Consider the following 24,355-nt stretch of genomic DNA (forward strand, 5'->3'; position numbering starts at 1 on the left):
GCATAGATTAAACACCTAACCTACAGCCTGGCACAATAATTTCAAAAATACAACTAAAAGTCAAAACGGACATCATCCAGAACCACAGGAAAGCTGGCTGACTGAAATGCCCACAACTAGAAGGAAAGAGAAAACCACAAGGAAAATCAGAGGAGCCGTAAAAGTCTGAGGTATGGAGTCACGGACGGAGACACGAGCACGCGCGCATGCGGGGAGGACGGAGCCGGAGAGGAGGAGGCGGCTGACGGCCTGGCTGGCGTTCTCTAGCGGGAAGGAGATAAAAGCTCCAGATTGCGCTGAACCCCAGCTCCGACTGCACTGAACCCCAGTTCCGGGCGAGACCCTGGGAAGCCAGGCTCATGCTGGGGGAATCTGGGCTGTGGGGCGGAAACACAGAGGAGCGGCGAAAGGCAGAGCTCCGGAGGCGCGCACGTGAATGTGCGCAGAGGACGGACTGTTGCCTGTGCCGCTGAATTGCCCTAGCAGGAAGGAGACAAAAGCTCCGGACCGTGCTGAACCCCAGTTCCGACTGCACTGAACCCCAGCTCCGGGCAAGACCCTGGGAAGCCAGGCTTATACTGGGGGAATCTGGGTTGTAAGGCAGAAATGCAGAGAAGTGGCGAAAGGCAGAGCACCGGAGGCGCGCACGGGAATGCGCGCAGAGGATGGTCTGTTGACTGTGCCAATGAATTGCCCTGGTGGGAAGGAGACAAAAGCGCCAGACTGCGCTGAGCCCCAGTTCCGACTACACTGAAACCCAGTTCCGGGCGAGAATCTGGGAATCCAGATTCATTGGGGGAGAGACTAGACTGTTTGGCAGCGGGCGAAACTCCAGGGTGCTTTTCTCTCAGAGGTGTTTGCAGGGAGTACAGAGGGACACTGAGACCCAGGAACCTCATAGGGCGGGGCTGACGGGAAGCCAAGGCTGTAGGCTCCACCCTGAAACTCCGCCCCATCCAAGCTGAGCACAGAGGCTTTTACAATTTTGCAAGTCTAGTTGAATAAGGCTGTCTCCCGGCGTAGACACAGCTGATCCTCACAGCCAATTGGACTGGAGGTCAAATCCTCCCAGTGTACCAACAGCAATCAAGGCTTAACAACACCAAGACTTTGCACTCAGCCCACAAAGGGGGGTATCAAGAGCGACCACCTAGGGAGACTGGGGAAGCTGAGCTATAGGGAGGCAGCCAAAAGGTGGATACACCAAAGCAGGTCACAAATAGAAGGGATGAAGGAAAGTAAACTAATGGACGACAGTGTTCAGAACCACATTTATAAGGTTACTTAAGAATCTTCTGGAGGACCAAGATGGTGGCACAGGGCAGACGCCTGATTGTTGCCTACCACAACAATTTTGAAACTACAACTGGAAAACAGAGCAGACACCATCCAGAACAATGGCCGGAGGAATTGCTGAGAAGGAATTGACCGATGGGAGTTGGGATCGGGAAGACAAGGCCCCGCTGGGTCCCGGATCCAGGTGCGCTCGCCCGGCGACTGGTCGCTGCTGCAGACCCGAGTGCCGCTGCAGCGACCTCGGACCAGCCCGCCGCCGCGCACCGGGCGCACCGGAGCTTCGCCGAGCCCGCCGCCCAGCGAGTTCCGCGGCAGCCGCCCCGGAGCTTTGAGAAAATGGCCGAAGGAATTGCTGAGAGGGAATTGACCAACAGGAATTGGGATCAAGAAGACGAAGCCCCGCTGGGTCCCGGGTCCGGGTGAAGCCGCGTGCCCCTGGGTCCGGGCGAGGCCACGCGCCCCTGGGTCCGGGTAAGGCTGGGTCCCGGGTCCAGGCGAGGCTGCATGCCCCTGGGTCCAGGTGAGGTCATGTGCCCCTGGGTCCGGGGAGGCCATGCGCCCCTGGGTCCAGGTGAGGCTGGGTCTCGGGTCCGGGTGAGGCTGGATCCGGGTCCGGGTGAGGCCGCGCGCCCCTCGGTCCGGGTGAGGCCACGCGGCCCTGGGTCTGGGTGAGGCCACACACCCCTGGGTCCGGGTGTAGCTGGATCCCGGGTCCGGGTGAGGCCGTGCGCCCCCGGGTCCGGGCAAAGCCGCACGCCCCTGGGTCCGGGTGAAGTTGGATCCCGGGTCCGGGTGAGGCCGTGCGCCCCTGGGTCTCAGAGAGGCCACACGCCCCTGGGTCTGGGTGAGGCCACGTGCCCCTGGGTCCCGGTTAGGCTGGATTCTGGGACCGGGTGAGGCCGCGCGCACCTGCGTCCAGGTGCGGCCACGCGCCCCGGGGCCCAGGTGATGCTGAGTCCCAGGTCCGGGTGAGGCCGCGCGCCCCTGAGTCCGGGTGAAGCCGCGCCTCTGGGTCCAGGCGAGACCAAACCAGAGGGAGTCGGACCTGCATTACCACCATTTGTCCACCATCTAGAGCTGAAAAGTCAGTGCCAACACGTACACATAAGGAACTGGTGGACATTGAAATTGGGTCTCAAAAGAACTGTTGGTCCAGAAAGAAACTCACTACAGACTGATTCATTTGCCTGTCAGCATAACTATTATTGCTCATCTCACATTCGGTTCTTATAAGTATATTTCTGGTGACACATGATCTCACTCATCTAGAGGAAATGATGAACAACATAGACTGATGAACAAGAACAGACCCAGAAACAAGGAGGCATCGATCGGACTGTTGGGCCTCAGAGGGAGGGTAGGGGAGGGTGGGGGTCGGGGGGAGAGATCAACCAAAGGACTTGTGTGCATGCATACAAGCCTAACTAATGGTTAAGGACAACAAGGGGGTGGGGGCATCCGTGAGGAGGGGTGGGGGATGGGAATGGGGTGATGAGGACAAATATGTGACACCTTAATCAATAAAGAAATTTAAAATAAAAAAAATAAAAAGATGATCCATACAAAGTGCTTAACACAGTTCCCGAGGCATGGCTGGTAATCAAGTGTTAGCCATTTTTTAAATATTATTAGGGAAGCAGATAGAAATAGTAGCAATGATTATTATTTTCTTTCTCTGAAAGTAAAGCAACGATGTTAAATATGAGTGACATCTATGTAAATGCCACTGAAAATAATAGATGCTTAACATTAACTTCGATCTGTAAGGTTAAAGTTAATGACACTGTTTAGGCTATACATCTAAACTATTTTCATGCCTGTCATGAGTCTGCACATGTCAAGACAGATATTAAACAGATTTAAATTAAACCAAGTTTCCAGTTGATAGGTACTTATCTAGACTGGCACTCCTGGTTATAATTAATAACTGTGTGCAAGAGAAAGTGAAATCTAAACAAAATCATTATTTGCATGTTAGTTAGTATATCTGAAAACACTGAATTGTTTTTAGAGATTTAAAATGGTCATTATACAAGGTTATACACTATTATGTTCTATCAATAAATCTTAGTTACATATAAAAATATGTATACTTTAAAAACTAAAGGCTCAAAATGTAAACTTGAACCCCAACTTAAATAAGATAGACTAAAAGTGTTTTAAAAATTTTTTAGTGAATAGAGAGTCCGCCTGCGGACTGACGGGTCCCAGGTTCGATTCCAGCCAAGGGCACATGTCTGGGTTGCGGGCTCAATCACCAATAGGTGTGCAGGAGGCAGCCAATCAGTGATTCTCTCTCATCATTGATGTTTCTATCTCTCTCTCCCTTTCCCTTCCTCTCTGAAATCAATAAAAATATATTTTAAAAAAATTTTTACAGGTTATTTTTATTTGCCTTATACAATAATGTATTTTCTAAATATTCTATAAAAAGAACTTTATTACCTTTAACGTTAGAAAAATTATAAACAGACACTGGTTTTCTAGACAGGTTTCAGAATACTCTATGACTTCAGTAGCTGCAAAAGTTATGTAATAACTACAAACCTTTGATTAATAATGAAAAATAGCCAGGAGTGCCAGTTAAAAAGAACAATTGTTCCCTTGTTTACAAGGAAGAAAACTTGGACTCTTTTCCCTTTTAAAAACATGGAAAAGGAAAAAAAAATGGAAAGGTATGTTTTCAGAATTCCAAGAAGTTATTGTAAACACAGACTGTACTTGGATCTTAATGAAAAAAGGTATTAGGTTTATTTCCTTTTTAAAACTTTTATTTATTGATTGATTTTAGAGAAAGAGAGAGAGAAACATCGATTTGTTGTTTCACTTATTTATGCATTTGTTGGTTGATTCTTGTAAGTGCCTTGACAGGGGATTAAACCTGCAGCCTTGGTATATCGGGACAACGCTCTAACCAACTGAGCTACCAGGACAGGGCAGGTATATTTTTAACATGGTTGTTCTATTCTGTTTGCCAACCACCACTTTTCTTCCTGGAGAAGAAAGGAGATAAAAAACTCTAAAAGATAAAAAATGTTGCAAGCTCCAAATGACACAAGAAATATTTATATAAATAGAATTTTTCTAGCATCCAGGATGTTTGTGGGTATTTCAAGTCTCATACCTATAAAATTAAAGTTTTCTTGGCCACTATTTAAGAAAATAAAATGTTGATTTTTAAAAACCAAAACTTCCTAAAGATAATGAAATATATACAAGAAATTTTTCAATATTCTTACTCTGTCCTTTTTCCATTTATAGCAACATAGAAGAAAATCATAGCTACAGACAAAAACACACTAGTCTCAGTATTATTTATAACTAGAGGCCAGGTGCATGAAATTCATGAACGGGAGGGGGGGGTCCTCTCAGCCCGGCCTGTACTCTCTCGCAATCCAGGATCACTAGTGGGATGTCTGCCTGCCTGCCTGCCTGATCGCCCCTAACTGCTCGCCTGCCTGCCTAATCATTCCTAACCACTGGCCTGCCTGCCTGATTGCCCCTAACTGCTCACCTGCCTGCCTCACTGCCCCGAACAGCCTCTGCCTGCCTGCCTGATTGCCCCTGACCGCTTGCTTGCTTGCCTGATCACCTCTAACTGCCTCTGCCTTGGCCCCCACCACTGTGGCTTCATCCAGAAGGACATCCGGAATGATGTCCGGAAGGTTGTTTGGCTGTCTGATTTAATTAGCATATTATGCTTTTATTATTATAGATGATAAAAATATTGAAGTGAGCCAAAACCGGTTTGGCTCAGTGGATAAAGCGTCAGCCTGCAGACTGAAAGGTCCCAGGTTCGATTCTGGTCAAGGGCATGTACCTTGGTTGCGGGCACATCCCCAGTGGGGGGTGTGCACAAGGCAGCTAATCGATGTTTCTCTCTCATTGATGTTTCTAACTCTCTATCTCTCTCCCTTCCTCTCTGTAAAAAAAATCAATAAAACATATGAAAAAAAATTGAAGTGATCTAAACAATCAATGATAGGGGATTTGACTGAATAATTTATTATATAACTACATGATGGAATGTTATTCAGCCAGTAAAAATTATTTTTGAAGACTTTTATATTCTTTCATATTTAATTTTAATCAAATGAGAAGTCAAATAGTTCTATAATAGAACTTTCCCAAACCAATTCCTACTCCCAGGACCCCAGAGGCAAAATTTTCAATAGAACTGGTTTTTCTAGTATTTAACCCCAGATCAGAGCTTATAGTGTTGTTGTTGTTAATCCTTACTCGAGGATATTTTTTCCATTGATTTATTTTTTTATTTTTTAGAGAGAGTGGAAAGGAGGGGGAGGGACAGAAAGAGAGAGACAAGGATTGGTCGCCTCCTGCAGGGTCACAGCCCTACAACCAAGGTATTTGCCCTTGACCTGAATCAAACCTACGACCCGCTCTAACCACTGAGCGAAACCAGCTAGGGCTAGTGTTGTTTCTTGATATTTTCAATTTTGAATATCATCCACTGACTTTCAACAATGAATATATTTAGCTCTTATACTTCCCTCCCAACACGCTAGTTTTTATAGTTTTCCTGGCATCACAGAATGGCTGGATAATTAAATTCTTGGTTGGAAATCAGAAATCCTGAAGCAGTGAAGAAACCTGTTTAACTGTGGCTATCCCAGTCAAATGTAGATGGCCATAAAATCCTTCCTTCCAAGAATATTTTTATTAATCCCAAGGAAACAGGCTTCCATGAAACACCATTTGGAAAATACTAGCCTAAGAAATTTCTGCGTAATTAGCCAATCAATTATCTGGGAACAATGTTTCTGTTTAATTCTCATCTCAGAGAATTATCTCTGAAGAGAAATAAACCTCAGAAAACATCTAGTCCAATTTCTTTATGCTAAGAGAACAAAATGCAACTCTTCTGCACTTGGGCTCTTTCTATAATACACAATCCTTACTGGCCATGGGAAAGGATGGAGGTTGAGGGCCTTCTTGGAACAGACTTGATAGTAGCTGAGAAAGAGAAAGCAGTTGTTTGCAAGACCTGTGGTCCTCCAAAGGCAAGTCATACCAGAGCCCAACTGAAGAGGGAAATTATAGACCAGGGCTGTCAGAAGACAATGTGGTGAAAACTACAGTCTAGCTATGGTGACCTCCCCAAGAGAGTTGAAACTCATCTATACTAATGGATGAAAAGCAATGAGGAGTCAGTAGCCTGGCCAATCTTGTAGGTTTGGCAGAAAGGAACCCTAGTCCTAAAATATGTCCCTCTTAATTAATTCCAAATATCTTTCACACATCTGCTATCAAGTAAAGGAACATATTTTGATGTCAAGAAAACTACCCTTGTTTCTTTTGAAATAGGTATTTTACGATACATTGTAGTTAGGATACAGAAAATAAAGCACTCTTTTCCACTGTGTCCAAATATATAGTTTTCCGTTTCTTTTTTTTTTCTTTTTTCAGTTTTCTTAGTTGTTTCATGAACATAAATGCTGCCTCTCTACTGGACTAAAAATCTTCTTAACCTAAGGCTATGACCATCTGAAATACTGTCAAGGACTAGTTGGGTTAAATATGATTTTAGTCATTAATTCTCCTGTGACTAAGCTTGCTACATCTGGATAAGATGAGATAATTTAATAAATCGTGTTGAGCAAGCATCATGTAGTGGCTAATAATACCAACTCTGATAGACCGTGAATTCATCTTAGCTCTGATACCCAGGCAGTTTACTTAACCTATTCAAGTATCAGTTTCCTCATTCGTTAACAGCTCTACCTTCCTGGGTTGTTTCAGAAATAAAATTAGTTAACATACATAAAGTGCTTAGTAAAGGGCCTAGCAATGACAATTATTAATGAACTGAGCATTTATATATTCATGTTATTTGTTATGTTCTCTATCTGCAGTAACTGACTCCTGGTATCAAAATATTTGAGAAGCTAACCAGAAAGTTCTAGGTAAACTTAGAATCAGAGCCAAAATACTTTCTGACAGATAAAGCTTTGTCAATCATGCCTACGTCACACTTGGTATCTCATGCAGTCAATTATTAGGTGCCATTCTAGGCACCTAAGGAAGTACAAGTATATGCACAATACACCTAAGCACTCTTTCTTGAAGACTCTAGGGATACATAATGGAGAATAAATGGAAGAAGTGGGAGAAAGGATTAGGAGAACAAAGTAGAAATTCAGATATGGGCCATTCCTGGGTAAAATAATTTAGTTTATTTTTAGGAATATATTTTTGCTCTTAGATTCCATTTTTAACATGAAACATTAAAAATGTTTACACATAGCCCTAGCCAGTTTGGCTCAGTGGACAGAGCGTTGACCTGCGGACTGAAGGGTCGGTCCTAGGTTTGATTCTGGTCAAGAGCACATGCCTGGGTTGTGGGCTTGATCCCCTGTGTGGGGCGTGCAGGAGGCAGCCCATCAATGATTCTCTCTCATCACTGATGTTTCTATCTCTCCCTCTCCCTTTCTCTCTGAAAAATCAATAAAAATATATTTGGGGGAAAAAAAAAAAAAAGGTTGCACATTGCCCTAGCTGGTTTGGCTCAGTGATTGAGTGTCAACCTGCAGACTGAAGGGTTCCGGGTTTTATTCCAGTCAAGGGCATATGCCCAGGTTGTGGACTCCATCCCCAGTAGGGGGCATGCAGGAGACAGCCGATCAATGATTCTCTCTCATCATTGATGTTTCCATCTCTCTCTCCCTCTCCTTTCCTCTCTGAAATCAATAAAAAAATATTTTTAAAAAAAACTGGAGTGAAATTTAAAAAAAAAATGTTTTCACATAAAGAAGGAAGGAAGGGCCCTAGCTGGTTTGGCTCAGTGCATAGAGCGTTGGCCTGGGGACTAAAGGGTCCCGGGTTTGATTCCAGTCAAGGGCACATGCCTAGGTTGTGGGCTCAATCCCCAGTAGGGAGTATGCAGGAGGCAGCCGATCAATGATTCTCATCATTGATGTTTCTATCTCTGTCTTCCTCTCTGAAATCAATAAAAATATTTAAAAAAAAAAAAAAAGGAAGGAAGGAGGGGAAAAAGGAAAAATGTTCACCCACATACTCAAAAAGTACAGTTGCAAAGAATTCCAAAATATTCTAAATACTCTGGGTTAGGCCAAAAAGAATCCATGTTCAGGTTAGGAAATTTAATTCTTCCTGAAGGCATTAGATAAGAGTCTTATTTATGTTAAGGTTAGCTTCCTCCTTTTACTTCCTCTTTCCTTTTAACTTCCTTCTACAGGAACAACTTTATTCTTATGTACAGGCCCCAAAACAATGTACATATAAGCACACCACTAATCATATCTATTAAATATCTTGGTTTCAAACAGCACTGAAGCACATGATTCAAACACATGATTGTATACTGCTGAGTGAGAAAGTACCACCAACAAACATGAACCAAAAAGACCAAAATTACATGTCAGTTTTACAGAAACACCTTTTATAACTTAATCGCTTGATGTCAATACCTAGTTTTTAAATCCTGCTCAATCTTGGAACTTTCACACTTTTACTCTAGATGTGATTATAATCAAATTATTTATTATATTGACCCTGTCTAAAAAATAGCTATGAGAACAGAAAATGGATGTTCTATATGAAAGATAAGGAGGCTCAAGGAATGCAGCATTTGCCCTAGCCCGGCGTGTGCAAAAGGCAACTAATTGGTGTTTCTCTCTCACATCAATGTTTCTCTCTCTCTCTCCCCCTCCCTTCCTTTCTCTCTAAAATCAATAAAAACATTTGAGAGAGAGAGAGAGAGAGAGAGAGAGAGAGAGAGAGAGAGAGAGAGAGAGAATAGAGCATTCATCTTCCAGGGAAGGAAAATACAATCTGGCAAACATAAATATGATATCTGCCAGGAAGATACCAAGTGTGAGGTGGGGATGACTGGCAAGGCTTCACCTTGCCAGAATGAAATATTCACCCAAACTATCTAAAATTTTGGCTCTGATTCAAAGTTCGCCTAGAAGCTTTCTGGTTAGGTTCTCAAATATTCCGATACCAGGATTCAGATGCCACAGATGAAAATATAGTATTCAGGTCTCTGGAAAAGAATATCCCCCTCGCCCTAACCAGTTTGGCTCAGTGGGTAGAGCGTCGGCCTGGGGACTGAAGGGTCCCAGGTTCGATTCTGGTCAAGGGCATGTACCTTGGTTGCGGGCACATCCCCAGTAGGGGGTGTGCAGGAGGCAGCTGATTGATGTTTCTCTCTCATCACTGTTTCTAACTCTATCCCTCTCTCTTTCTCTCTGTAAACAATCAATAAAATATATATTTAAAAAAAAAAAAAAAGAATATCCCCCTCACAGTAAATTAAAGGAGTGGCATTCTCATTTAAACAAAAGGCAATACAGTGTAGTGATTAAGTGCCCAATATTTGGAGGCATAATGGTTTAAAATCCTGCCTATTGCTTACTTAACTTCTATGTGATTCAGTTTTCTCATTAAATGAGAATATACACTGAGTGGCCAGATTATTATGATCTCTGAATGCATAATAATCTGGCCACTCTGTGTATATCCTATATAATAAAAGGCTAATATGCAAATTGTCCCCTCGACCAGGAGTTCGACCAGCAGGCAGGCTGGCCAACCCCCCATGTCTCCTCCCTCTGGCCAGGCTGGCTAGACCCCACCCATGCATGAATTCATGCACCAGGCCTCTAATACACACACACACACACACACACACACACACACACACACACACTGAGTGGCCAGATTATTATGCGTTCAGAGATCATAATAATCTGGCCACTCAGTGTAATGCTTACATCAAATGTTGTTATAAGGACTGAGCTAATTCATGAAGAGCATTTGGCTGTCATGTAGTACTCAATAAAACTATTAAAGTTTTTCATAATAATTATTAAACATCTATCATGATTATGATTTGGGAATGAAAGCCCAAGCATGATCAACTCGAAAGAAATTGTGGTTTCAGACTATCAAAGAAGTGTCACAATGTAAGGCACCAATAGTCCTGCAAGAATTTAACATACATACAAGGGCAGGGTGGCTTTAAAAGGCAGGCAGGAGACAGGTTGTGAAGGGCTTTGTATACTATACCAAAAAGTTTGGATTTTATTTTATAAGCATCAAGGGGCCATCTAAAGATAATCTCAATTGTCAAAACATTGCTAAAATAAATTTAAAACAAACTTTAAATCTAAGTTACAGAACTCAAAAAATCAACAAGATGAGGGCATTCCATAAAACTATGGTGATCAGTGATTTAAATATTTTAGTAGCAACACATCCTAAATTAAAATCAAACCCAAAATATCAGTGAATTTAAATGAGTGGAAATAAAACACCACCTTCACCTCCAATATTACACAGTACATGCTGTTTCCTGGCTCCACAATTCTCTTCCTCCAATTGTTGGAGGCACTGTGGATCAATCTGTTTCAAGCCACTCTCCACAACAAAGAAAATACCAGTCCTTGTCATCTACTCCCCTGTCAATCTACAGACCCAGAAACAAAATATGGCACTGGAGTAAAAAGTTCAGCACTCTTGGATGCACCCAACATCATATATTATAAATGCTAACTTATCTATATATCTATATCTATATCTATATCTATATCTATCTATATCTATCTATCTATCTATCTATCTATATATAAAAGCCTAAGCTACCATTACGACTGGTTGACATCTCGACTGGTCGACCGGTCACGATGATGACACACTGACCACCAGGGGGCAGATGCTCAATACAGGAGCTACCTCCTGGTGGTCAGTGCGCTCCCACAGCCAACCTCCCACAGTCCCTCCCCCTGGCCAGCTGGGTAGTCAGTGCACTCCCACAGCCAACCTCCCGTGGCCGGCCAACCTCCCACAGTCCCTTCCCCTGATCGGACCCAATGGGGGCTGGGCGACACAGCCCCCAATCGGCCCCTATCACAGGCCAGACCAAGGGACCCAATCCATGCACAAATTTGTGCACTGGGCCTCTAGTATATACATAATGCAGAATACAAATACAATTAAAAAATAGGTTTCCAGAATATTTAAGACATAGAAACCAAAGGAGGAAAAGAAAGCACCTTAGTCAGAAGAAAAAAAAAAGGCAGCTGATTTCACAAAAATCTCAGAGTAAGTATCCTTTTTTCTTTTTGCTATTCTAATCTCCTTTCACCTGGTGAAACCAAATAATTTACTATAACAGTGTCATAACAGTGAAGGCCATCATAGGGCTCACAGAACTTTGAAGTCCATTGGCTTTACAGTTTAGGTAGTCCAATTTTCACTTTATTTTAAAAATGGATTAGGACCCAAAGCAGTATTTTCTGAAGTACAGAGTGAGAACAAGCTATGGTTTTAGCCACTGCATAAGCAACAGCTATGCATTTAGTATTTACATTACTATAATGTATACTAGAAAAAGGTATAAAATACATCAAAAGTATGACTTTATAGATTATCACTTTGGAAAAGGGTAATGTTTTTTAAAAAGCCCATTAAAAATATGAAGTAAAATAACAGATATTCTTCTAAAAGGCAAATTTTAGGATGGTGGTATGTGGTTCACGATAAGTGAGGTACTGGCAGCTGTTCCATGAGGAACAGGGCCTGTTTTTCGTTTATTTGTTTTCTTCTTGTTTTCTGAATGATTAGAAAATATGAGACCTTGAGTGAGCTTATTACTATGCTTAAATTCATTTAGAGTAAAATCAACAAATACTAAGACGCATACAGATATTCTACTGTTTACAGGAAAGAGTGTACTATTGTTAAGAAAATAATGGCATGATAAGTTATTCCTATTTTGAAACTAAGATAGCAGTTTCCTAATGCATATCCACAGACAAGCACCTGACCAAAAACAAAACAAAACAAACCATCCTAGAAACACTGATAAATATTCAAATTGTAGGTTAATTTATATGATCATTTTATTTACTTTCACATGACCTGTCAAAGGAACACGGTAATGTGGGAAAAGGTGTTTCTCCTCATATTTGCTAATTCTATCCCTCCAATACAATAAAAGGCTAATATGCAAATCGACTGAACAGCAGAAGGACAGGTCGCTATGGCACACACTGACCACCAGGGGGCAGACGCTCAGGAGCTGGTCCCTGGTGGTCAGTGCACCAGAAGCTGGGGCTCACACTGGGGACCATGGCAGCAGCAGTTGGACATCCCCGAGGGCTCCTGGACTGCGAGAGGGTGCAGGCCCGGCTGGGGGACCCGCCCCCCCCCCCCCCCCCGCCAGTGCACAAATATCGTGCACTGGGCCTCTAGTATTTACATAAATGTGTTCTTTCTCACTACCTCTTGCCAAAAGAATGAATAACAAGTGATTACTGAATGAATACCTAGGCATCAATTTTGCTGATGGCAAAAATATTCATTTTTAAAAAATTTTTAATATGGGGTATTTTAAGATTGGATTCCAAAGTGTTCTAGCTAATGATGTCTCATGAATTTCAAATGCGGTTATCCGGGCTGGGCAAGAATGTGGGAGAACCACTTCTATCGGGGTATCTGCGGTATTTTACTGGGACATCTGAAAACCAGTCTTAAGGGCACCAGGACCGATGAAGTATCCTGCTTAATTCTTGAAATACCTGCTAACTAGGAAGCTACATCATTTTCACAAGTTTGAGGGGACACTGTCAGAAGCTGCTAGTTTCCAAACTCCCTTCTCCCAGTCACTCCTCCCCCCTCCAAAAGGAGATGACAAGTAGCAAAAGGCAAAATAACATTCCCTTCTCACCCTCTTTTCCCAACGTCAACGTTTTTCGGTTTCCTCTACCCTCGCCTGCCTTTCCTACCATTGTGGTGACTGATGACGACAAAAATGACGAGGCGAAAACAGCACTTTCCAGTATCTCCCCCCCCCCCCCGCCCCCGACTACGGCAGCCCCGAATTGTGAAATTCGTTTTATCGATCCTTTTTTTTTTTTTTCCCCCGCGCTTCTGCGGTAAAGCCGCGGAAAGAATGGGCTTTCCTAGAGAGCATGGACTCTCCAACGCCAAGAACCCCAGAGACCTTCTTCCAACAACTCGTTCCAAGTTGCCTGATCCCTGTGGTCACCAGACAGGCTGTTAGCCCTGCCGCCGCAGCACGGCGGGGATGGGTGGTGAGGCCGCGGGCGTTTACCTCAGCTTGGTTCGAGGAAGGGTCCGGGGAGCCACCATCCCACCACCCTTCCTCCGCCAGCCCCTCCACCGTCCCCCAGCGCCTCGCGTCCCCACTCCGGGCCCGACTTGCCCCAGCCGGGTCGGGACGTCCCCCTCCGCCCCCAAAAGCCCGACCCCAACAACTTTTCAATCATCACGATATACTTTTTCTTCTCGGGGGCTCTCTCCATCTTCACCCTGGCCCAACTCTCTCAGCCCCACTCCTGGACACTCACCAAGCAGTTCCGGTCACTCCTCTCCGGGCCGAGGCCGCTCGGACACCCGAGACCCGACTGCTGCGGGCTGAGCCCTTCGTGCGCCTGCGCCCGCCGGAGTCGCACGCCTGCGCACTTCCCCGGGCGCGGGCGCAGACACGCCCCTGCCGAGGGAGCCAATCCCCGTGCGGAGGGTTTAAATGCCCCTGCCACGCAGGCTGAGCGCTCGCAGCTCACCGTTAACGGGTGCCTGGGGTGCCGCCGGCAGGTGGGAAGGGTTCGTGCAGCAAACATTGAGGGAGGGCAGACCGTAGGCCAGGCACTAGGCGGGCTGAACGCCGAGGGAAAAAGGCGAATGGGATGCCTTCCCTGCCCTCCCAGGGTTTTTTGATCTGTCTAGACTGGGAGATAATTGTGTAAACAAATTATGGTGGTTAGGATATGCTGCGTGGCCTCTAGAAAATCCGACACACCCCTTGGCGCACAATAAACAAAGCGCCTTATTTTTAGGGGTGTCTGGAAGGGTTCCTGGAGGAAGTGACTTTTGGAATCATTAAGGATAAGGCGTCCCTCCGGAAGTCCGGGAGGAAGATAGACTTTTCCAGCATTGGAAACAGCTTATGCCAAGAATAACATAGCGCCTTCTGGAAAGTGTTTGTAGTTCATCCTGGTTAGAAGTTTACAGCTCATCATGTATCTCCTGGTGAAGGGGGGAATAAAGTTTTAAAAAGTAGGCCACCGCTAGGTAGATCTCTAGGAAGTTCTTGCACTTTTGGACTAGTGAGCCTGCACTTTATACTATGACCACTGGGCGCTATTGAAGGATTTTAAACACGGGAATCCTTCCAAGCACCTCTAGGAATAAAGAAGTGTTGGAAAGAAAGAAAGAAAAAAAAAAAAAACAGTGTTGGAAATTTTTAAAGAGGAGAGAGAGAGATTCAAAGAAGTAGTCTATTTCCAAAGAGTCAAGGAAGATGATGAAACCTGAGAAATATCTTTTGAATTTAGTAACACGTAAGTCAGTGGTGATCTTAGTGAAAGCAATGTGGTAGAATGATGAGGTTGAAAGATAGATTGCAGTAGTTTGGATGCAGAAATGGGGGCAAGTTGTAAAACAGTTTGGAAAGTTTGGCCTTGATAGGAGGAGGGAAAGAGGATGACAAGAGGTCAAAGTTTTTGTTTCTGTTTTTGTTTGTTTTTCCCACTTGGTTAGAATTACAACAGAAGATGCCTTGGCTGGTGTGACTTAGTTGGTTGGAGCATCGTCCTGCACACCAAAAGGTAGTGGGTTTGATTCCTGGTCAGGGCACATACCCAGGTTAAGGGTTCAATCCCTGGTTGGGGCACGTACAGGAGGCAACCGATCAATGTTTCTTTCACTTTGATGTCTCTCTCTCTCTCTCTCTCTCTCTCTCTCTCTCTCTCTCTCTCTCGCTAATAAAATGAAATAAAAAAGTTAAAATAGAAGAAATTTAAGCATGATAGGGAACATACAAGTGAGAAAGTACAGTTAAAGAGAAGTGCTCATCAGCTCTTCCCCAAAAGCAGCCAGAGGTGACCTCTGAAAATGGTTCGCTGTTCACTTGACCCAGAAAACCACACAAAAGCATGCGTATATCAAGAGGTTCAAACCTTCGTGTTAACTTTAAGAACACTCGTAAAACTTCCCAGGCCATCAAGGGTATGGATATTAGAAAAGCCACCAAGTATCTGAAGGATGCCACTCTACACAAGCAATGCGTGCCATTCCGTCATTACAATGGTGGAGTTGGTAGGTGTGCCCAGGCGAAACAGTGGGGCTAGACACAGGGTTGGTGGCCCAAAAAGAATGCTTGCAGTACATTCTTAAAAATGCAGAGAGTAATACTGAACTTAAGGGTTTAGATATAGATGCTCTGGTCATTGAGCACATCCAGCTAAACAAAGCTTCAGTGTAGAATTTATAGAGCTCATGAATGGCCCACACACGAGCTCTCCCTTCCACACTGAGGTGATCCTACTGAAAAAGAGAAGATTGTTCCTAACCCAGAAGAGGAGGTTGCATAGAAGAAAAAATATCCCAGAAGAAACTGAAGAAGCAAAAACTTACAAATACTAATAAAAGTAAAAATAAAGAGAGAGGGAGAAGTGCTAGTCAACGGTTAAGGATCTTGAGATGGTAAGAGTAAAGGCAACCCAAAGCACTGATGGAAAAAATGTCTTGGAGATAAGACACATCCTCATTTATAAAGAAAGGAAGTATCTGTAAGTTTGTATGTTTTGTAACAGGAAATTAAAGAAGTTCTCATTTGATGACCTCTGTTTTCTCTGTGAAACTGCTGGTAGAAAATAGGTTGGGAGTTTTAAGGAAAGCGGAAAGACTTGGAATATTGTAGAAAGTGATAGAGCAAGTTGGCCTGATAAAAGTATTAGGACTAGTAAGCAGTGTTGAGGGCCTGGATACAATTGTAAAAATGAACTCACCAGTTCTGCTCTCCTGTGTGGCTTTCTCAAGCAGGAAGGGAGAGTTCACTTAGGGTTGAGATGGTCACTGGTATATGCTATTTTTTTTAAACCAGGGACATTTTTGCCCTTTAGGGGACCGTGTTTGGAGACATTTTTTTTATTGTTGTGATGATGGGAGGGGGTATTGGGAGAAGATGTAAGAGGGGCACTAGAGGCATCTGGTGTCCAGGGATGCTGCTAAATAGCCTACAATTCACAGTACAGCACAAGAATTATTTCCACATTATCTATGTGCCAAGGTTGAGAAACTCTGATCTAGGATTACCTTGATGTTACCTTGATGTTCACCAACAGCAGATTCTATAAGCTTTTCCTTGGATTATGGCCCCGAGTTTATAGGTAGAGCAATTCTTTCATTGTATGTCTTTTGAAGGAGAGCATGATGAGCAGCATACCCCAGATGTGTTTCAAGGACTTGTGATGTCACAAATACAGAATTGGAATAGTTACTCAATCCTCTAGAAGCAGATCTGGACTTAACACATAATTGGTGGGAGCTGCTTACATTGATTTGAGGCATTGAAGTTCTTGTTAAATATAGATATTAAGCCCTAGCTGGTTTGGCTGAGTGGATAGAGCGTCAGCCTGCGGACTGGAGGGTCCCGGGTTCAATTCCAGTCAAGGGTACATGCTCGGGTTGGGTTCCATCCCCAGTAGGGGGTGTGCAGGATGCAGCTGATCAAAGATTCTTTCTCATCATTGATGTTTCTATTTCTATCTCCCTCTCCCTTCCTCTCTGAAATCAATAAGAACATTTTTTTAAAAAAGATATAACTTAAAAAACACACACATAGATATTATTAGAGATTCAATAATATAGAAGTAACACTTCATTATCAACCTTAATGTAATTTGGTTATCTGACTAGTCACTAAAATAGTATCCTGTGGGAATGATTATAAGCTAAGTTTAATAATACTGGTAAATATAAGCACAGTAGGTATAAGAATATAATCATAGGTATTGATGGATTATCTGCTCATTTAAAACTAGCAACACCCTGAGAGATAAGATTATCTTACATTTAACTCTGAGGACAAAGTGAGGTTCCAAGATAACTTGTTATTTTGTCCAAAGTCACTAAGTTCAACATTTCAACTCAGGTCTGTCTGTTCTAAAGCTTTTTCAACTTCCATTAAGTGTTATTAAGTCTTGCAGAGGAGTAGTGGTTGAAAATTTATTTATTTATTTATTATTATTTTTTTGCATTTTAATTTCTTTATTGGCTAAGGAGTGGTTGAAAATTTAGCTGAAGCCGTTGCTACTTAGGAAAAAAGTAAGAGCTAGAGGGAGGCCCAAAAATAGCAGAGAATGAAAAAGTAGCCAGGAAGGCTGATCACGGGAGTGTCTGGTGCTAAGTCTTCCGCAAGCCAGCCTGCCTCTGGGCGTGCTCCTTTCTCAGGAAAGCCTCTTTCCCCGGTGTCCGTTGCTCACTCTCGCGTGTTCGAATAAAGCTAGATTATTGAGAAAGGCGGACTCCAAATGGGAAAAAAAGGAAGCGCGAAGGCCGCGCCCTGCGCCTGCGCACTGGCGGCGGCGGCGGCGGCGGTGCCCGGCGTGGAGGAGCGGGTCCGGAGCGGGCCGCCGGACCCACGGCGGAGGAGGGCGTTTGGAAGCTCCTTCGCCCGGGCCTCGGCGGCCCGATGGAGTGAGAGGGGTCGGCAGTGAGGGTGAGTATCCAGGGCCGGGCTGTGTGGAGGCGTGCGGGAGCGCGGGAGCCCGGGGGTCTGCCCCTTTGGGAGGTTGGGGTGCAGGTCGCGGCCAGGTCTGAGCTCCTGCAGGCTGTGGCGCAGGGGCTCCTTGGTCGCCCCCCTCCTGCAGCCTGCGCGGGTGTAGGGGCAGGCTGGGTTTCTGGCTTGGGGGTACAGATTCTCGCGGGGGCGTTCCAGTCTTGCTCCCTGCCCCAGCAGGAAATGTGACTGCAGATCCTTGACCTCTGGGGAAGGCCGCCGACCTCCTTGGGCCTCCGGTGCCGCAGGTAGTCCATTCACCCAGGTGCGTAAAGGCCTAGGGTCTTTAAGCCAGGGACACCTTTCGACCTCTTGTGAGTGGCAGCCTCTGTGTTTTTTTTTTTTTTTTTAATTCCTTCCGTTTTCTCCCCCAGTGGCATGCGTTTTAATAATAGAATTATGGAGCGCTAACTATGTGTCAATTTAATATTTAGTCCAAATCTCGGTGCATAGTTATGGAGAGAAAATGCTTTGCATCCCACTCCCTTCTATCGGCTCCATTTAATCATCTTGAGAGTCATAATCATGTTTTGAGAGTCGGAGATTAAGTCATCTTGGGACGTTTGAGATTTCCATGGCTCTTCGTGTGGGACTGCCATTCTAGTTCAGGGCAAGTTTTTCTCTTACTTAGTAAATGAATGCTTTATTCACCATAATGGTTTATGTCGCATTAACTCAAGCCAAAGGAACTTTTCAGCACTTACTAAGAGCCTATTAAGTCTTGTTCTAAATTCCATGGTAAATCTTAAAATTTGTTTTAAACCCTGTTCTCAGGTTTTGGTAGTGAATGAAACAATGGAAGACAATATTTACATTCAACTAGGATTTATTTAGCACCTACTGTACATGTGCCGGATACACTCAGGTCTGTCACAAAAAAATGAGATATTATAATGGAAGGTGTTTTTTTTGGCGCACATTTCAGATGAGGGCTGAGAGTTTGATGGTAATTCGCTCAAGCTGATTTAACTAGTGTTAAGTGGTGATATTCACAAACAGTGCCTACTCTTATCTTTTTTTTCTGCTACAAGTTAGATATATTAAGTACTTCTGCTGAGAATCAACTACATTACAATTATAGTTTCTGTGGTTAACTATAGGAGTCTAGAAAATTGTCAGTCTTTAATTAAGGATACTGGATGGTTTTTTAAAAAGAACTTCAAAATGGCTTGGAAGGAGGTAGAGGTATGAAGGAGTCTGATTAGGTTAGTTCAGAACCAATTATTCTGATCAAAAGAAATATTTAAAAAGGAAAAACTGAATGGTAATTATTGTATATTTAGAGCACATGTAGTTTGAAGGCTACTATATAAGAAGAAAAGCAAGGAATAATGGCAGCAGATGTTATCTGTCTTGGTTCTGGGACAAGGAGTGGCTCAGTGAGAAATACACATATTTTGTCATTTGTAATTATGGTATCTAAGTGGGAACTTGGGGATTAATTTGTGTACTCGGTGAATAAGAGCACCTAGGCAGACAGTTATATATGAATACTCCAATTGCACATCCGCTATGCTAAGTTTCTAATTGAAACCTTAGAGTCAATTAGATTTCTGTCTTAATTTTTAATCTGGAAGAGATTATCAAGAAGTGAGAGTTCCTAAGTGATGAACCAATAGTGGACTATTTAAATAAATTATGCACGTGTTAGAAAGAATGAGCCAGGGTTCTCATAAAATGACAGCATAGTTAAATGCCATACTTGAATCCTCCAACAACCACATCAAAATGACAACTAAATAATAGAACCACCTGAAATCTAGCTGAACACAAGTCCTACAGTTAAGGATATAAAGAAGAAGCCACATGCAGTGGATAGAGCATCCACCTGCAGACTGAAGGGTCCCAGGTTTGATTCCGGCCAACGGCACATGCCCGGGTTGTGGGCTCGATTCCCAGTAGGGGGCGTGCAGGAGGCAGCCGATCAATAATTCTCTCTCATCATTGATGTTTCTATCTCTCTATCCCTCTCCCTTCCTCTCTGAAATAAATAAATATTTCAAAAAAAAAAAAAAAAGCCACATGGAGACTGGTAGGAGGGGTGGAGGTGCAGAACTGGCCAGTCCCATGCCCATGTATGGCAGATAAAAATCAGGAGGGATATCTGGGCTGAAGTTCCCCCTGAGGAGTGAGGGTTTCCAGCCCCACACTAGGCCCTTCAGCCCAGGATTCCAGTGCCAGGAAGAGAAGCCCCCATAACTTCTGGTTGTAAGAACCAGCAGAGATTGTGACTGAGATGGAGGGTGGCGGGAGACTCAGGTTTCTCTTAAAGGCCCCATACACAGACTTAGACTCACTTGTTCTAAGTTCCAGTGCTGGGACAGTAGCTCTAAAGGCACCAGGGAGGAACTGAAGTGTCTAGCATCAGGGCAAGAGCTGGAGGGGCAGCTTTCTCCCAGACAGAAGTATTGGCAGAGGCTATTGTTCCGTTTTGGAGCCCTCCACAGAGCCTGCTGGCTGGCACCCTATCTGAGTCTCCATCAACCTGGCTTACATAGTTAGCCCTACCCTGGTGGTTCCCTGAGACCCCACCTCACCCAACTTGCGGGCCTAACCCACATAGTTTCTCCTAGCTTTTCCATACAAACTTGGTTCATGCTTCAAACTTTTTAAAATCTCTCAAACAAGGTAGCATCTGGCCCTGTACCTCTCACTAAGTGGCCTCAGGCCTGGCACTAGTGGTAGCCAGCCTTGGTGCACAGCTTGGCTTCTCTTGAGCATCTCCAAGCCCACTAGAAGTAGCGGCCATCTGCAGATCACTTTATAGCTCATGCTAGGTGGCCCCGGGCAGAGCACAGGTGGTGGCTGATCTTGGCCTGTGCCTCAGAGTCAGTGCACCTGGACAGCTTCAGACCATGTGGAAGCACCACCTAATCACTTCCTCAAGGACACACTTATGGGGTGGACTCAGTCGGCACCAGAGCCCTGCTGAAGTAAGTCTAGTTCTGTGGGGTCGACCCTGCACAGCAGATCCTCCACATTGGTTGTAGTCAGTCTTCGCAGCTAATCAAACTCAACTACAACAGGAGGGTATACACAGCCCACATAATGTGGAAAATGGTCTTTGACCATAATGGGATTAATGTAGGTGTCTTAAAAAACCTCACAAATAGTTGGTGATTCAGTGAAACTTTTAAATCTATGAGTCACAGAATAACTATCAAGAGAAATTAAAAAGTATTTTGAACTGGATGATAAAAATACAACATCAAAATTTGTGGATAACTGTTACAGCCAAGAGGAGCCTAAGGGGACATAATGACTAAATGTAATGCATCATGGTTCAGATGCTGGAGAAAAAGGATACTGTGTAAGAAATGAGGAAATAAAGTATGGACTTAAATTAATAATCATGTGTCAATATTGGTTTACTAATTGTGACAAATTATACTAATGTAAGATGTAAATAATATGGGAAACGGGGGAGGGTGCGAAAGTAACTTTCAGAGACTGAACACCCAAAATATTAATGGGTATATGGGTACTCTGTTAGTTTTTCAACTTTCTGTAAATCTAAAACTATTCTAAAATAAATAGTTTCTTTAAAAGTGCTAAAAAAATTTTGTGCAATACAGCTGTTAGTGTTTAAAGAGAAGTTTGTAGCCTAAATACCTATTTTAGAAAAGTCTAAAGGCAGTGACTTGAAGTTTTATCTTAAAAAGCTAGTAAATGAAGAGCAAAATAAACCCAAAGTAGATAGAAGGAAAGACATACTAAAGATGACAGAAGTTGCCCTGGACGATTTGGCTCAGTGGATAGAGAGCATTGGCCTGCGGACTAAAGAGTCCCAGGTTTGATTCTAGCCAAGGGCACATGCCTGGGTTGTGAGCTCAATCCCCCCCAGTGGGGGGCGTGCAGGAGGCAGCCAATCAATGATTCTCTCTCATCATTGATGTTTCTATCTATCTTTCTCCCTTCCTCTCTGAAATCAATAAAAAATACATATTAAAAAAAAGATGACAGAAGAAATTAATGAAATAGAAAAATACAAAAATAAAATAAAATGAAATTACAAAGCCAGAAGTTGGTTCTTTGAAAAGATCAACAATATTGATACGCCTGTAGCTAGACTGATAGTGAAAAACAGAGAACACAAATTGCTAGTATCAGGAATGAAAGGGATTTATCACTACAGATTCTATAGGGTAATAAATGGCTATCTATATATATATAGAAAAGCTTAAGCGACCGTTCCGACTGGTTGACCGGTTGCTATGATGCTCACTGACCACCAGGGAGCAGACACTCAATGCAGGAGCCCCGATCAGGCTGGCCAACCAACCTCCCGTGGTCCCTTGCCAGACCTGATCGGCCCTGATCATTGGCCAGGCCGAGGGACCCCCAACCATACACAAATTTGTGCACCGGGCCTCTAATTGTAAATAACTTTATTCCAAGAAACTTAACAATACAGTTTCTTGAAAATGTTAATGTACTAAAACTGTCACAAGTTGAAATAAGATCTGAATAAGCTTTTGTTAAAGAAATGGAATTAATGATAAAAAGAAACTTTTCTACAAAGAAAATTCGGGGCCACAGTGATTTCACTAATGAAATCTATCAGATATTTAAAGAAGAAATAACATCAATCTTATATAAACTTTCAGAAATAGACAAAGGGAAAATACTTCCAAACTCATTTCACAAGACTAAGATAACCCTAGTAAAAACCGATAACATTGTTGCAGATTAAAAAGAAAATTACACAACAGTGTGCCTAGACACAAAAAATTCCAGGCAAAATGTTAATAAATCATAATACAATGTAACTAAGTGACCAAGGATAGATGGATAGTATCTGATAGAGCATGCATAGTAAAAAGTTAGTGGTAGAATCTAGGTGGTGGGTATGGGGGTATATGGGAAACAGGATGTGGGTATTCACTATAAAATTATTTTAGCATTTCTGTGTTTGAAATTTTCTAAAATACAATACAGGGAAAAAGTTAAGGGGCTATTGTAATCAGATTTGTATTTTAAGGAGATTACTTATGCTGCAGTATAAGCAATTAGGAAAGCTCTGAATTACCTGAGTAGTATGAGGGGCACTGAGACCACTTAGGAGGATAGTATATAGATATTCCATGTAGGTTGGTAATTTAAAGGTAAATGTGAGTCCTTTGATATTTTTCAAGCTGTTAAAATGTTGAACTTTTAGCCAAAACCGGGTTGGCTCAGTGGATAGAGCGTCGGCCTGCGGACTGAAAGGTCCCAGGTTCGATTCCGGTCAAGGGCATGTACCTTGGTTGCGGGCACATCTGTGCAGGAGGCAGCTGATAGATGTTTCTCTCACATCGATGTTTCTAACTCTCTATCCCTCTCCCTTCCTCTCTGTAAAAAATCAGTAAGATATATTTAAAAAAAATAAAATGTTGAACTTTTGTATAGTTAAAATGTATAACTGTGGTATAGTTAACTATGAACTTAAAAGCTTCTGTAATAAAGAAGTAATAAAGATGATTGTTATTATAGTCAAACTTGTATAAAGTAGATGAAGATACATGGAGATGTTTGAGAAGAATATTAGGCACTTAGCTGGGCTCACTCATTAGTATACAGTGATTATAATTCATGTCACATAATTTTAAAGTACTATGTGGCTCTTTGGGGTTGCTTGGAAGTAGATGTAAATGATATGTTGAATACAGGAATGCAGACTTTTTAAACCACTAAAGAAATGCAACAAGCTACTCAATACTTTTAAAACAGTGTTTATACAAGCTATCTTTGGGCTTAGGACTTAACCTGTTATATGATGATAACTTTAAAAATATATATATTTTTTATTGATTTCAGAGAGGGAGGGAGAGGAAGAGAGAGATAGAAACATCAATGATGAGAGAGTATCATTGATTGGCTGCCTCCTGCATGTCCCCTACTGGGAATCAAGCCCGCAACCTGGGCATGTGCCCTTGACGAATCGAACCCGGGACCCTTCAGGCTGACGCTCTACCCATTGAGCCAAACTAGCTAGGGCTATGATAATAACTTTTGCTAATACTAGTATTTTTATTATTTTGTTAGGATTGGTGTTATCCCAGTTTTGTTTTGTTTTTCTGTTATTTTTCCCTTTAGGACATAATACTTGCCAAGTTTCAGAATTGAGGAAGGAATTGGAACCTTAGTAGTTCTAATTCTGAATTGAGGTCTGCCCTGTCCATTTCCTTGCCTGGTGATGGGTAATACAAACAGCTTCACTTGCTTGGGGCTCAACTTCTAATGCCTTTTCCTGAGTCACAGCTTTAACTTCCTATCTTTGTTTTAGCCCTATGCTTACTAATAAAGAGTGGTTGCTGCATATACTCCTGCTAAATGTGGTTTAGGACAGGTAATATAAAAAGGAATGCTAGTGAGTAAAATGCTGATGAATGCAGGAAATCACCAATCACTTGCTTTGGGAAACAGGAGCCAGCCAGAATTTAGAACTAGCAATAGGACTCTTATCCAGAATAAGCCTTTGAAAGTTGTAGTTGTATGTTGATGTGCCCC

At 43.1% G+C, this 24,355-nt stretch overlaps 2 protein-coding genes across 8 annotated transcripts in view; one reads left to right on the forward strand and one right to left on the reverse strand.

Moving 5' to 3' along the window:
• Nucleotides 1-16,489, reverse strand: part of SNAP23 (synaptosome associated protein 23) — a 48,532-nt gene extending 32,043 nt beyond the window's left edge. The window contains exon 1 of one of the 2 annotated variants that reach the window (XM_054716317.1): nucleotides 16,402-16,489. The gene's annotated coding sequence lies outside the window, so the exon portion shown is untranslated. Of the gene's footprint in view, nucleotides 1-13,652; nucleotides 13,728-16,401 lie in introns of those variants that run through there. The other variant, XM_054716316.1, reaches the window with a different exon arrangement.
• Nucleotides 13,978-24,355, forward strand: part of ZNF106 (zinc finger protein 106) — a 63,338-nt gene continuing 52,960 nt past the window's right edge. For 4 of the 6 annotated variants that reach the window (XM_054716305.1, XM_054716309.1, XM_054716308.1 and 1 more), the window contains exon 1: nucleotides 17,677-17,806. The gene's annotated coding sequence lies outside the window, so the exon portion shown is untranslated. Of the gene's footprint in view, nucleotides 14,913-17,676; nucleotides 17,807-18,043; nucleotides 18,132-24,355 lie in introns of those variants that run through there. The other 2 variants (XM_054716306.1, XM_054716307.1) reach the window with 2 other exon arrangements.

Source organism: Eptesicus fuscus, chromosome 5, assembly GCF_027574615.1.
Source record: "Eptesicus fuscus isolate TK198812 chromosome 5, DD_ASM_mEF_20220401, whole genome shotgun sequence".
In the NCBI taxonomy this organism is placed as follows: domain Eukaryota; kingdom Metazoa; phylum Chordata; class Mammalia; order Chiroptera; family Vespertilionidae; genus Eptesicus; species Eptesicus fuscus.